Consider the following 16441-nt stretch of genomic DNA (forward strand, 5'->3'; position numbering starts at 1 on the left):
CACACGTAATGTATTTTAATATCCGTCTCCCCCTCTAGGCTGTATGCTCTTTGTGGGCAGGAAATTTGTTTACCAACTCTGTTGTACTGCACTATCCCAAGTGTTTAATACAGTGTTCAGCACTCAGTAAGTGCTCTGATACCACTGACTGATAGACTGATTATAAATAGTATGGTTCTACCAGGCACATTACCCCTACATACTATAGTAATATTAACCACTAAATGATTCAAGTAAATTGCAATTTTTATTACTTTGCCTTCCCTCTTAAACCTCTCTTTGTTTGACAAGGGAATGACGCAAGTACTGAAGTAGATGAAAGGCATATTGGCTGAGTGCTTGTTTAAGTTGGCTATTCTTGTAGCTTTTCTGGATAGACATCTTTATAGTTTGTTGAAATAAAATTCTAGAACTTAACGTAAAATATTATGGATCAGCATAATTATAGAGATTTTCAAAAGTTGCTGAAAGTACAAGCAGAGCTGAGTAGAAGCACTTTTGCAATATAAGGTAGTTACAGCATTTTTATGTTTAAATCTCTAAAACTACATATAAAATCCAAACACATTATTTTCCTTAAATTAGGAAAACACCAAACGACACAGTCCATTTCATTCATTGTGAATGTTCGTCAATTAAAAGGCAAAAAAAAAGAACCAGTAATTACTTAATTTGCACTCTGAAATCTTCCACACAGAGCAACTATTAAAATAACTTAGTAGGTGTGTGTTACAGTAATTATATCCCTTAATGAAAAAAAAAAATAAGGCTTTAATGGTTTATCGTATGAGAACAATGCCTTACATTTCCCATCAAACAGTCTAGTTGGGACCAATCCCAAATTCCTTGAACAAGGAGAACTCCCATTGAGGTAATGTTCTTTTTTAAAGGCTCCCGTAGATTCATGTAACATACAGCTTTGGAGGCTTAGCTAGTCTTTTTGCTTAATGCATAAATATCAGCACTTATTAATGATTCCCCTCTGAACAGGCTTAGGATTAGTTAGGAATCTAGAAAACCTGAAGTCTAAGCCTGATTTATATGATACTGTGTGTTTCATAATGAAAGCAGACACTCTAATGTTAAAGTCAGAAGGACAGGAAAGGATAACTTTGTCTCCAGCTCCATGCCTCAGTTACCTCATCTGTAAAATGTGGATAAAGCCCCTTATGGGACACGGACTGTGTCCAACCTGGTTAGCTTGTTTCCACCTCAATGCTTAGTATAGTGTCAGGCACATAGTAAACACTTAATTACCATTAAACACACACACACACACACACACACACAAGAACAGAGCATACAGACACTAACTTATGGTTCTATATGAAGGTGCGTCCATTGCCATTTTGACTAATGGTATGGATGCAAAGAACGCCAGTCATATTCTCTTACCTCTATTGATCACTGGCTCTATTTCTAAGTCAGTGTTTAGACGTGAGTCCCCACTAGATTGCATGGTCCTAGAGGGATAGTGTCTTTATTAGTATTCTCCCAGGCACTTGGCACAATACTCTGCACACAGAGTTAGCTTGATTGGACAAGCTAACAGTAGAAACAGATGGTGCCCTGTTTTTTCTTAATGTAAAATATAACAGCCATAATGCTACTACTAATAACAGTAATTATCTACCTTTAAAGTGCTTACTATGTGCCAAGTTCTGTATTAGGTGCTAAGATGATTACAATATAATTAGGCCAAACACAGACCCTGTCCTACAGTCTGAGTAGGAGGGAGAACAGGTATTGGATCCCCATTTTACGGATGAGGAAACAGACCCAAAGAAGTTAGATGATTTCCCCAAGGTGACACATAGAAGGCAAGTGGCAAAGTCAGGACTAGAACTCAGGTCCTCAGACTCCAAGGCTCATGTTCTTTCTACTGGCTACACCACACTTGTAGGCCCAGCACATTAAAGAAATCAAGGTGGATCTAATGAAATGGGTGAGAAGGGAAGGTAAGAAGCTTAGCAGGTTTTGCTTCTTTTCTAAACCCTAGCTTGGCTTGTTTGGGCAAATAGTACGCCAAATACTTTCCTGCAGGCAGTTGTTCTATTTAATAGCCTTTAATGTGAAAAGTGCAAGAGCAGGTGAAGATGGCTCACACGGGGAAGGGAGCTGCAAATAGTAGTAGCCTGGTATGAAATTTGGTCATGCATACCAGGGCCAGTCAACCCAACACCCTCTGCCTGGCCCCACCACGAAAGGCAGAGTGTGTTTTACCTACCTCCTCTGAGACAGCTTGACTCAACAGGTTCATTTCCAGCTTTGAGCCCAACTCCCAGTCTCTCCTCTCCTCCCCACCCTACCACCCACCCACACCCCCACATTACCCCTGCTCTACAGTGGCTGCTAGATGTGGAGGAGACTGTAACCCAGCACAAAAAAGGATTTTGATTAAAATATCTGGAAGATCCTTTAGGAAGTGAGTGGCAAGTTGCAAGACGTGAAAGAAGGAAACTAAAAGGAAAGCACCCATGCGGTGCAACAAGTTCCAGCTCCGGAGTCCTGAGTCCTGCAGCATGAAGCAACTAACTGCCAAACCTGGTCAAGCTAATAAAAGCCTTTGTTTAACCACAAGGAGCCCACAGATGTCTGTTTAACTGACTGGGATTCTATCACTTGCAGAATTAACTGCAGCTTGCCAATTTGCATCGCAAATCCTGCACACTGATTCACAGCAGCCACCTCCTCAATGATTTTGCTTGTTGGCAAATACAGCAACAATTCCAGTACCACTGAAGGCTTTAAAAAAAAAAAACCCTTGTAATTTTAATAATTTATGTGTGAAATTTATAAATCTATGTTTTGATGGGATAGTATTAGTAAAGCCAGGAAAATTGTCTCTGGTAGAGATGGCTGTGGCCATTTTTTTCAATTTTGAAAACTATTTGCAATTCTGATTTTAAATGTAGCTCTGCATATATGACAGCTAAAAACTCAAGGAAAGTACTATGCTAATGTTAAATACAGCATGAGAAAAAATATCAAATTACAAAACCTGCTTATTTTTAAGATGAGAGAGTAACAAAAAGAACCTCTCTCTACATAAATATTAACTATTATAAATCAATCTCTTTCCAGGCATAGTTACTTATTCTCTTACAAATTGATTATTCTTGCCATACTTGTGAGTGCAGTGAACCTCTCATTCCTACTTGATAGAAGTGAGTAGAACGTCAAGTACTGCAATGGGAAAACAATTCTGAAATGAATGGCAAAACAATACTACACAGAATCTACAAAATTTATCCTAATATTCTACTCCTGCCACTCTCTGTGGGAGGTAGCCAATCATCCGATTTGTACTCCCAAGAGCTTAATGCAGTGCTCTGCACACAGTCAGCGTTCAATACATATGATTGAATAAATGAATCCCTTTATCTTTATAGAAAATATTCTTTATTTCCAGTAATAAAGTTTGGCTCAAATTTCAAAGCTGTTTATTTCTATTTCTCTTTCTCTCCCCTATTTTTACCCTCCTCTCAGACTTTTCTCCTTCTTTCCTTTTCTTCTGCACCTTCCAATTTCCCTCTTCCTTCCCCCTCCTTCCAAAAAGTGTTGAATTCATTTTAAAGTGTTACTAAAAGGGACAGAAAGAGAGAAATAATGAAGCAGCTTGACAAGGGCAAATGATGAGACTTGCTTAAAAGAACAGCTTAAAAGGGAATCAGGAATAATGAGTAATTTCTTTGGGGAGGACAATAACCCCTATTTTGTAAAGTAAAAGTGTTCACATTATGCCTGAAGGCAGTTTCAAGCTGTTTGACATTCCTTCAGTATGTTTCTAGGATCCCCTATTTCCTTTCCCCATAGCTTTTTGAAATACGACTTTTTAAATATTCTTCTAAGAGGAAAGAGAGAAGAGTAAAAGTTGTGAGAATTGAGAGGGTAAAGCAGAGTGGTAGAGGATGGAGAAAGGGGTGGGGACAGAGAGGGATAATGAAGAGAACAGGAGGAAAGGCCAATAAAGAGGGGGCAAAGAAGGGAAAGAATAGATGACAAAGGGATAGGAGTAAAGAAGGTAATAAAAGGTAAAAAGAGCAGGTGAGGGGTAGAAAGAAAGGTGAATACCTTTGTTAAAAGTGGGAATTAAGAGTGTTTTATAAATAGCTTTCTGCAAGTCTTAAGCACATACACCAGCAGAGCATTACAGGGAGTAGAGGATATATTTCTCAGACCCTGTATAGTGGAGTTTCAGTTACAAATCCCAAAACAACATTGTTTTTTACTTCAGTTTAGCAAAAAAAATACTCTTCTAGTCCAGAACAAACATTGATTTGTCATTCAAGTGAGCTTGAAGTACTAAATGATCACATATTTACACTCAACTTAGAATTCCAGTCACTGGCTTGACTGAAGATTGGACTACTGACAACCTTAACCTTACTGGAGTGGATGCACCAACAATTAATCATTTTAGACTATTTCTTATATGGCCTGATTTACTAGAGGGTCAAGGATCCCAATTCTAGCTTATTCCCAGGTAGTAGGTTATGTATCTTAGAAGGAGCATTAATTCTTCTGGATCATTTAGAAATGAGGTAGTGTCTTGCTCTTGTGCATTATCCAATGAAGGCAGAAAAGCACTTAACTAACCATTTGGTCTAAAATAGTTAAAACTATTCCCAAAGTACTTAATTTATTATTAGGGAGTAAACTTAAGCACTGAGAGAACTAGGATAAAAAGTTTTAATCTGAGAACTCTTTATCCCCTACACTCAAAAAAAAGAAAGAAAGAAAACAGGTGTTAGCAATTTCATAAATGCACCTCAGCAAAAAAAGTATAGGTTTAAAGTTTGGGAGTGGTATGTCTCATTGTTTGACAGAAGATAACAAGTTCCAAAAAGTATTGTCAACAAGGACATAGTACTTAGGAGAAGAAATAGAACATCCTGATCAAGGTAGTTTCACATACAGTAAAAGATCTTCAAGTATTCGATAATCTCTCACATTTTTATAAGGGAAGCCAAGGGACAAATTGATCTAAGAGTGCCCTTTATTAGTTGAAGAATAAAGGAAAAAAAAAGAGTGAGTAGGATGTAAGTGGTGAATTTGTACAATATTATATTAATTTAACTCCAAAATTCAACTCCATAAACATGAAGTACAAGCTTATCTTGCTTAATATCCCTGGAGAACTGAGCTCAATTTGATGTCAGCCTCTCTCCATTTGCTAACAGACAGATTTCAAAGACAGCCATTAACTCTAGAGTTAAATCCACTGAGATTTGAATGGTGAGAAAGCAAGAATTCAATAAAGATGATGTCTGCTCTTGTGTCATTATTTTATTGCAAATGAGCTCATTTAAGATACCCTAACTACTCTAAAAAATAAATTTACTAACCATTTAAAGTTTCACAGGGTTAGGCAAAAAGTCAAGGATCAGGCCAGAAAAATGTTTTGGACCATTAAAAAGGAGAGATATAAAAGTTTCCCATCAACAGAAATACCAGCATGTTTGTGTTAATACATCATATACTTGACAGCAGATGGACAAAACCATATTTCTAAAATTCAAGATAGTGTCATTTTTAAGTCTTTAAATCCGTCATACAAAAATTAAATATCCAATTTTAACCAGACCAATTTTGAAAGCCTTAAAGTTTCTAATCAATGGCATTTATTTAGCAGTTAGTACAAACAGAGCACTGAACTAAGCACTTGGGAAAGTACAATCTCAGAGAACTAGTAGACATGATCCCTGCCCACAAGCAGTTTGCATTCTATGAGGGGAGAAAGACATTAAAATAAATTTCTGTTAGGGAAGTCATAGTAGCAACATTTACTGTGTGCAGACCACTGTACTTAGTGCTGGGAGAGAATACCCAGTTGGTAATTAAATGCAGCCTCTGTCCTTCAGGAGGCTCACAATCTAATAGTAGAGCATATAGATATTTACTTAAGTGTTATGGGGCTGCGGTGAGTAGCAAAGTGCTTAAGACGTACACAGCCAAGTACAAGTTGACACAGAGGGGAGGCTGGGTAGGAAAAATGAGAGTTTAGAAAAAGACTCTTGAAGGAGATGTGATTTTAGGAGGGTTTTGCAAGTGAAGAGAGCGGTGGACTGTCTGACGTGAAGGAGGAGGAGGTTCCAGGCCCAAGGAAGGATGTGGGCAATGGGTCAACAGTGGAATAGATGAAATTGAGCTACGGAGAATATGTTAGTGTTTGAGGAGCAGAGTATGAGCGTTGGATTGTAAAAGGAGATCAGCAAGGTTAGGTAGGAAGGAAAGAGATGAGTGCCCTAAAGCCGACAGTAAGGAACTTCTGTTTGATGTGGAGGTGGATGGGCAACCTCTGGAGGTTCTTGAGAAGTGGGAAGATATGGACACTGGCCTTTGACACTGTCAACCATCCCCTTCTCCTCAACATATTATCCAACCTTGGCTTCACAGACTCCATCCTCTCCTGGTTCTCCTCATCCCTCTGGCCGTTCATTCTCAGTCTCCTTCATAGACGACTCCTCCCCCTCCCATCCCCTTACTTTAGGGGTTCCTCAAGCGTCAGTTCTTGGTCCCTTTCTGTTCTCCATCTATACTCACTCCCTTGGTGAACTCATTCACTACCACGGCTTCAACTATCTCTACTCAGATGACACCCAGATCTACATCTCCACCCCTGTTCTCTCTCCCTCCAGGCTTATATCTCCTCCCGCCTTCAGGACATCTCCACCTGGATGTCCGCCTGACACCTAAAGCTCAACATGGCCAAGACTAAGCTCCTTATCGTCCCTCCCAAACCGTTCTCTCCCTGACCTTCCCATCACTGTGGATAGTACTACCATCCTTCCCGTCTCACAAACCTGCACCTTCCCATCTTCATCCTTGACTCTGCTCTCTCATTCACCCCACACATCCAATCCGTCACTAAAAACCGCCTGTCTCACCTTCACAACATCGCCAAGATCCGCCCTTTCCTCCCCATCCAAACCGCTACCTTCCTGGTTCAATCTCTCATCCTATCCTAGCCGGATTACTGCATCAGCCTTCTTTCTGATCTCCCATCCTCCTGTCTCTCCCTGCTTCAATCTATTCTTCACTTTGCTGCCTGGATTATCTTTCTACAGAAACAATCTGGGCAGGTCACTCCTCTCCACAGAAATCTCCACTGGTTGCCTATCAACCTTTGCATGAAGCAAAAACTCCTATCAGCTTCAAAGCTCTCCATCACCTCATCCCCTCTTACCTCACCTCCCTTCTCTCCTTCTACAGCCCAGCCCACATACTCTGCTCTTCTGCCACTAATCTCCCCACTGTGCCTTATTCTTGCCTGTCCCGACATAGACCCCTGGCCCACGTCCTACCTCTGGCCTGGAATGCCCTCCCCCAACCCATCTGCCAAACTAGCTCTCTTCCTCCTTTCAAAGCCCTACTGAGAGCTCACCTCCTCCAGGAGGCCTTCCCAGACTTAGTCCCCCTTTTTCTCTGCTCCTCCTCTCCATCTCCCCCACTCCTTTCCTCTGCTCTGCCCCCTTCCCCTCCCCACAGTACTTGTGTGTATTTGTAAATATTTATTACTCTAGTTTATTAATGATATGTATATATCTATAATTCCATTTATTTTGATGGTATTGACAGCTACTTGTTTTGCTGTCTGTCTCCCCCTTCTAGACTGTGAGCCCGTTGTTGGGTAGGGACTGTCTCTATACGTTACCTAATTGTACTTTCCAAGTGCTTAGTACAGTGCTCTACATACAGTAAGTGCTCAATAAATGCGATTGAATGAATGAATATGGACAATGTTTTTTTTAGAAAAATGATCTGGGCAGAAGAGTTTAGTATTGACTGGAAAGGGGAGAGACAGGAGGCAGGGAGGTCAGTGAAGAGACTGACGCAGTAGTCAAGACGGGAAATGATCAGTAATTAGGTCAGTGTGGTAGCAGTTTGGAAGGTAAAGAAGGGGCTAATTCCACTTTGTGTTTTTTCATTAGTTATTCTTCCATATCTCACAGGCAAAATTTTGGTCTACCTTTCTGACTCCTATTTTGAATTCCCACACTTGCCATCATCTGCCATGTGCACAAGATCAACTAAATCTCAGACCTGAAGTCTTTTACAGCTATCCTCCATTGTTTCGATTTGGATTTCCAAATGGAATACAAAAGCTGGATTATCTTCCGTTTCTAAATGGACCCTCAGAAGAGTGCAGCTTTTCATTTTCTTCATGGCACCACAGGCCCCCACAGCCAAGTTCCTGTCCAATAAAACTTTTCTATTTTATCAGCAAGTTGTTCAATTCAAGTTTCTTTACAGGATAACCCAACTCCAAATTCTAAGCCCTCAGAATTCAGTGGCCAGTAAAGACCTGGCCAGAGACTTTATAAAGCAAGAGCAATTTCTTTAAACCTGCAGCTGACTTTGTCTATAAGAGAGCTTCCTCACTGCCTTGTTGATCCCTCCCTTGAACAGAGATTCAATTTGACCAGGCAAGCTTGCAAAATTGTCCATTCATTTCTTCTGGCAGAAAGAAAAAGACTTTCAGAAAGGCCCTGTAAGAGGACAATAGCAATGGGAAAAGTAGTAATGGTAGAATCCCCTGCAGCTGGATTGCTCTGAGCTGCTCCACTGCATACAGAAATGCTTCGACCTTCTTGCCATTTAAAAAAAAAATTAGGAAGGGGCTAATGAATGAGTCACAAATTTATGAATAGTCAATAATACTGGCTTCTGTTGGGGTAGACAGTATTCTCACAGAAAAGAATGAAGATTAAATCAAAGTCAAAATGGCATAAGCCATGATGGTTACAGAGGCTATTATGCTCTATCATGGTGGCCCAGCTACGAGGCAGTGTAAACACCTGTTAGAATAACTTCTGCATCTTTATCTAAGCTAAGGTGGAGGTGTGGGGCTGGGGAGAAATATATTACTTCTTCTTTACCTTTTCTCCTCTCCTCTGATCCATGCAGTACTGCTTTATAGCAGCCAGCCTTAAGCCCACCTGTAGCTCTGTTGTCCAGCTAAAAGGTGGTCTTGATCAGTGGAATTTGGGGGCTGGAGTCTGAGAACATACCAACACTGCAAACCTATGGATCACTTTTTCTCACTCTATGCTCCTCCAGCAAGGGCTGACCCTTTGAAGTAAGCCAACTTTTCACAACCACCTCATCAAAACCTAAGGACTATCTACAAAAATCATGCTGATTTCAAGCTCTTATTCTTTCACATTCTATACTTTGAGGGTCATCAGAAGAATTTCTCATGAAATAGTGCTTCTTAAGCACCCACGAAACATGGTACTATGTTAGGCATTGTACAGTTGTACAACAGAAGAAAATGCCACACTTAAAACTTTACTTAACCTTAAGCACTTTGATATTCACCCCATTCATCCAACATTTTTATAATTATCCTTATATTCTATTATTTCCCCAGTCTATAATTCACTTTAATATCTGCCTCCCCATAAAGCCTGCAAACTCCCTGTGGGCAGGAATCAGATCTACAAACCCTATTATAAGGTACTTTCTCAAGTGCTTATAGTACAGTGCTCTGCACGCAGTAGACTCTAGACTGTAAGTTCACTGTGGGAAGGGAATGTGTCTGTTTATTGTTATAGTACTCTCCCAAGCGTTTAGTACAGTGCTTTGCATACAGTAAGAGCTCGATAGATATGGTGACTGAGAGTAAGCGCTCAATAAATACCACTGACTGATCGACATAACAGTAAGGTATTAAGGGAATATGAGCCCAGTGTTTCTGCTACTGAGAAGAGTGCACAGAGAATCAGCCTTAAATAGTACCCCAAAACCTCACCTGTCATCTAACAATGCACCCCATTAGCCCTAAGGACTGATAAAACTGAATTAGAGATATGTTCCACTGATAGATGGGTCAACCAACAGTCCGGTACAAGTAGCCAGCCTGGGATATTGGTTATTCAATTGCTGAAAGGGCTGTAGTACTGTTCAGCAGCCCCTGGATATCTACATAGTTCTTTATAGGAGCAAATTCCTCATCTCAAACAAGAAAAGGGATAAAAGGTGCTCTAAAAATAGCTTGCCTCATAAAAGGACCAGAACTGAGTTTGTTCAGCCTACTACTACTAGGAGATTGTGCCCACTAAGAAAATAACAATTGTATCACTGGACCATCAGGACTCTTAAGTCACGAAGTCATCTTGGGGGAATCCCTGTTCCACCTTCCTAATCAATCAATTAGTGGTATTTATTGAGCATTCATTGTGTGTAGAGCACTGTATTAGGCACTTGGGAAAGTACAATGCAATGGAGTTGTATTAAGCTCATGTGGGCAAGGAATGTGTCTGTGTTATTGTACTGTACTTTCCCATGCTCTTAGTACAGTGCTCTGAACACAGTAAGCACTCAATAAATGTGATTGACTGAATAGAGTTAGTGAGTACAGTCTCTGCCAACAAGGAGGGTACAATCAAGAGAAGTGCACTTCCAGTATTTTCAGAGTCCTTCTGCAGAGCTACAGACCTCAGTGTTTGGCTCTCCTTGGAGGACCCAGTGAGAGGAAATGTTAACTGTCTATACTATGAGATAGTCCTTTTTCCTCATAGATGCTGAAATCTTGCTCCTTTGTGTGTAAACTAGTACAGGAAATGAGGAATAGTTAGGGCAACAAAAAGCTCATATAAATTTAAGGCCTCATATTTAAACATATTTACTGAGCACTTACTGTGCATATTTACATATTTACTGAGCACTGTACTAAGCTCTCAAGAGAGTACAATATAAACAGACACATTCCCTGCCTACAATGAGCTTACAGTTTAATGTCCATGCAATATGCTTGACCTTGAGAAGCAGCATGGCCTAGTGGAAAGAGCACAGACTAGGGAGCCAGAGATCCTGGGCTCCACTCCTGGCTCTGGCAATTGCTTGCTGTGTGACCTTGGGCAAGTCACAACTTCTGTGTACCTCAGTTCTCCCTTCTATTTAGACTTTGAGCCCCACGCGGGATAGGTATTGTGTTCAACCCAATTGACTTGTATCTATCCCAATGCTTGGAACAGTGTTTGATACATAGTAAGCCCTTAAACACTAAAAAAAAAATACTGAAACATGAGTGTTTTGTTTTATAGAACTTTAAAATAATAACAATAATAATGGCATTTATTAAGCACTTACTATGTGCAAAGCACTGTTCTAAGCGCTGGTGAGGTTATAAGGCGATCAGTTTGTCCCACGGGGGGCTCACAGTCTTAATCTCCATTTTACAGACGAGGGAACTGAGGCCCAGAGAAGTGAAGTGACTTGTCCAAAGTCACACAGCTGACAATTGGCGGAGCCGGGATTTGAACCCATGACCCCTGACTCCAAAGCCCGTGCTCTTTCCACTGAGCCACGCTGCTTCTCTACAAGTACAATCAAGTACAAAAAAATACAATCAAGTACTGTAGCCCTTAAGCTATGTACAATAATCCTGAAGTCATTTACTAGTATCTTCAGGAGGTTCTTAAGAGCTCATTATTAGCTGAATTGGAGTTCCCCAACTTGAGTAGCCGAGAAATAATGGGTATGGGAAGACAAGGAGCTGAGAGGAAGTGTTGGAAGAGGTGTGAATCTGTGAGTAAACCAACCAGCTGAACGGAAGGATGGACAGCCAAAAGCTCGTAGGGTGTGAGAGGACCAAAAAAAGGGAAGCAGAAGAAGCACAACCAGCTGAGCCAAGTCATAATCAAGTCCAGTATAGTATCTAGCAGAACTATGCGAGAAACATCCTACAAACATTCACACATCAGTCAGCCTGCCTCAGTATTTGTGGGGAGTTTGTGGCTTATAAATGTAAATTCACATGCAAAAATCAGTGCAACCATTTCTTGTAACGGTGATTGTGAGGTAAGATTTTAAAAATTTCCCTTGGCCCTTATCCTTTCAAATGTTACTTTAGGCCTCAACATTTTAGGGATATTCATTAGGTTATTCATTCATTCAGTTGTATTTATTGAGCACTTACTGTGTGCAGAGCACTGTACTGAGCGCTTGGGAAGTACAAATGGGCAACATATAGAGACGGTGTCTACCCAACAACGTGCTCACAGTCTAGAAATAGGCTCACAGTCTAGTTATTCCATTTGCATATGGACCTTGGAATCTAACTTAGTTCTGCACACAGTAAGCACTCAATAAATATGAATGATTGAATCTAGAATTTGGTCCCACTAAAGAGATTTATTCCTGGATTTTTGTATTCCCAACCAGGAAAAATTATGTTAAACATGAATATAAGGAAGCAAAATAAGCACAAGAAGCTTGTTGTGAACAGAAAGCATGTCTACCAACTCTGACATATTTGACTCTCCCAAGCACTTGGGATTGATAGATTGAGGATAAAGACGTTAAGTTTACACCTCAATAAAAGAATTAATACAAATGAAGCATTTTGCTTGGAAATAAAGTTTGGCTCTGTATTATTAAAGAGTATCTTTGATTTCTACGCATCACAAATGACCTCGTGGACTAAAATGGAAAAAGAGTTCACTGTCAAAGTGACCACATTCGTCAAAACCTTATGAGGATTCTGGTTATCCCAACTATTTCATCATCACTAGCCACATACACATATGAATGAAATGGAATGCAGAGAATAAAGAATAATAATTGTCTGAAAACCCATAACAAATTATAATTCTTTTACAGCTGATCACTTCAGAAATATTCTACAAGAGACACCGTCAAACCTCAACTGGCATTCACTTACAATTCTAAAAACATGTGAAACAAGGACAAAGATAACTTTTCCAGAAAATGTATTTTTAGCTCCAGTCTCGATTGTAAAATAGCATGGGTTTGTTTAACAAATGAAAAAAAAATGTTTAAAAAAAGGCTGTTATCAATCCATTGGCTATGGCAAACCTTCTCTAAAAAGACTGACTGGTGGCGTGGGAGGAGGGACTGGCATTACCTCCCCACTACCCCTCCCCTGTGAAATCTCAATTGTTTTAAGTACTTGGCATGTGATCAGACCAACAGCTTCATTAAAGGAATACATAATGAAATCAGTGATCACCATCTCATGACAATCACTCCAAAGACAATGCCCATTTTCAATAATGTTTCTTATAGATCAACAATGCTTATAGCTGTTCCTCACTACAGAATAGGACTTTCTGAAATCACAGTTCCATGAACATAAGGATTCAAACAAAGGAAACAGAGGTGTATGATCATTAATGATTAGATCTGAATTCAATCCAACAGTTGGCCCAACCCCTGGACTAGCTTCCTCTCTATTATGTAACAGTAACCAGAGATTTCTAACACCTATCTTCTCAGCTGGTATCACTTTAAATTCTAATAATGGTAGACAAAAGCACAAGAGAACTACTTTCCAACCGTGTGTGTGTCCTAGCCTTAAAGAGAGAGACAATCTAGTGGGCAGAAAAGGAAGGTGGCAGTGGAGAATAAGATCAGAGCACTCAAACCTCAGGATCCCAGAATCGGCAACATGTCCCAGCACTTCTCAATCCACTCCTTAAATTCCCATACTTCTGGGTGTTTACGCCATTACCAGGGAGAATGGGAGAGGGTCCCTTCTCCTATTCCTGCCTAAACTTCAAAATGCTATACACACCCATTGTTTCCATTTTCTTTCTTCCAGGTCCTCTCCGATCAGAATTTCTCCTTCATTCCATTAAGACAGTCTTCTCTCAGGTCCCCTTCGGCATGTTTCCAGATAGACAGACTCATCTCTTCTCTGGCCTAATCCTTCTTGTCTTCTCAGCTATTGGCCATGCTCTTGACCACCTTCTCCCATCAAAAACTTCCCCCTGACCTTGGTTTCTTAGTTTTCTGGTGATTATTTTTTAGTCTCTTGCCAGTTTCTTCTCCCTCCACTCCCTCCAGCTGTGAATGTCCATCAAGGTTGAAGTCTGGATTCTCACTTTAAACTCCCTCCCTCAGGCAAATCATCAGCTCACAAGACTTCAAGTATTGTGTTTCAGCCATTGAATCCTGGGCCCCTTATCTGCTTTCCAAACTCAATTTTTTCCTGACTCTAGATAGTTCTACTTGGAATGCCTTACTGCCATCTCAAACAATGAATTCCTCTTTCTCCCCTCCTAAACACTCTTCCTAATTTTCCCACTATTAAATCAACATTTTCTTATTTTTTAAGATTTCCTTCAATGCCTAGAAGACTGTCCTTTAAAAAACTGTACTTAGTACATCCTAGCAATGATGATGATGGCAGCAGTGTTAACTAAATGGCCTCCAGAAAGTTTCAGAGCAGGTAAGAATACCACGTGGCCCCATAGGAAACATCCCTTAATCATTTTCATTGGGCCCTGTGTCTAGCACCACTGATCCTCACTCAGATTGCTGTAAACAGGGACTGAGGGGAATAAATACACAAAAATCACAAAAGAGGAAAAATAAACATCAGAAAAGAGTTCCTCTAGATGAAATGATCACATAGACAAAAAGAGAGACAGACTGAGACAGAGAAAGGCAAGGAAACATAGCCACACTTTCAAACTACACAAGTACTACTATTTGCCTGAGAATGTATATAGGTTCTTATTTCTCCTTGGCCCTCTCCTCAGTACTTCTACTATTTTGTTAAAATACATCGTACACCATTTTTTCAGAGTCAGCATCACAGGAAAGGAGGGAAGACGACTCATAAGTAATTGTCAGTTGCTGCCACTTTCCATTTCACTTTGCTCATTAGATAAGCCTAACTTAGAATTCAGCACTTGCCTACTCACCCAGTTTGAATCACTGTTTATGCAGAAAGGAAGAAAGGAATATTGATTTTGATTTTATTTCCTTTTTCTCTAGGGGAAGACCTGTGATGGTGTTGATGTAGAAATTTATTTATAAATTAAAGTACCCCCAAATGACCAACACGCAGGACTTTATCCCAGAAAATTATCAAGTTATTTCAGGCTCAGAAGCATTACCCTAGGGTTAAAATGTGCTCAGCTAACAATATGCTAATATATCATTTTGAGAAGTAGTGGAGTTTAGTTGAAAGAGCATGGGCTTGAGAATCAGAGGTCATGGGTTCTAATCCCAGCTCTGCCACTTGTCAGCTGTGTGACTTTGGGCAAGTCACTTAACTTGTCTGTGCTTCAGTTACCTCATCTGTAAAATGGGGATTAAGACTGAGCCCACGTAGGACAACTTGATTACCTCACATTTACCCCAGTGCTTAGAAAGGTGCTTGGCACATAGTAAGCACTTAAATACCATTATTATTATTATTATTATTATTATTATTATTATCATTATTATTATCAGGAAGTCAATCATCCTTTCTTAAAATGTGTTGTGGAATATTCTGAGTAAGATTTACACCAAGATGAAACCATTTCCATAAACTGCGAATCAAGGTTCCACCTCTTTTCTCCCTTAATTCTCCCACTGACAATAGATAAAAGGAAAAGTATATCTAGGGCATGAAAATGCAGTAGGAAGTGTAAGAAAAATCACAGTGGCATTCAGTTTATTGGAATTCTTTTGCAGACTAGGCCCAACCTCAGCGAGTAGTACCAGATATCCATCTGAATAGCAAGAGATCATCCAAGAACATGGAAGACCACCACACCTTTGTAAATGGACCTACGTTAAGCCAATAATTGACTTTGGGACACTGAAGTCACTTCAATTGTTACTGTGAGAAATACCTCAAGATTTTATGGGCCTATAGTGATGATATAAGGTTAAATTACCTCTTTGAGAGTAATACCTGATATAATAATAATAATAATCATAGCATTTGCTAAGTGCTTACTATGTGCAAAGCACTGTTCTAAGTGCTAGGGGGGATACAAGGTGATCAGGTTGTCCCACGTGGGGCTCACAGTCTTAATCCCCATTTTACAGATGAGGTAACTGAGGCCCAGAGAAGTTAAGTGACTTGCCCAAAGTCACACAGCTGACAAGTGGCAGAGCCAGGGTTTGAACCCATGACCTCTGACACCAAAGCCCATGCTCTTTCCACTGAGCCACACTGCTTGACATATTAATAAATGTTAGACTAACCTGGGAAGAACATGAAATGGAGGGACAATTCATTCACAATCTACTTGGGCATTATTTTGCTTCTCTGGGCTCAGCTGAGGGTAAAGAAAGATGGTGAGGAACACTTAAATCCAACTCTAAATAGATGAAAGTTAGGAAGGAGCAAAATGACTAATTTGCTAACCTTAGCTTCAGGTGGCATGAAGACATCTCCCCTTGTCCCACTCCCCTCCACAAAATCAGAAAGCTAGCTAGGGGTCAAGGTGGGACAGAGAGACGAGGCTGAGGTTGGGGAAAAAAAAGGTCAGGAAAAAGGCCAGGGATGAAGAAATCTATTTGAGAAGCATCTGCGTCATAGAAACTCAGACAAAAAATGGAGTAGAAAGTGGGCTTAACTGTACTGAAGGACCTCTGCGCACTTTTTACATATCCATTGTTTTCTTTCTTTTCTCATTTACCGCTATATCAGTGGGTGGCATGCTCACAGTTGTGTTAGAGCCACCCT

General features: G+C 40.2%; 1 protein-coding gene across 1 annotated transcript in view; it reads right to left on the bottom strand.

Moving 5' to 3' along the window:
* Window positions 1-16441, bottom strand: part of ESR1 (estrogen receptor 1) — a 268680-nt gene that overhangs the window by 193714 nt on the left and 58525 nt on the right. The gene's annotated exons all lie outside the window — the stretch shown is intronic.

The sequence above is a fragment of the Tachyglossus aculeatus genome, chromosome 2 (genome assembly GCF_015852505.1).
Source record: "Tachyglossus aculeatus isolate mTacAcu1 chromosome 2, mTacAcu1.pri, whole genome shotgun sequence".
Lineage (NCBI taxonomy): Eukaryota > Metazoa > Chordata > Mammalia > Monotremata > Tachyglossidae > Tachyglossus > Tachyglossus aculeatus.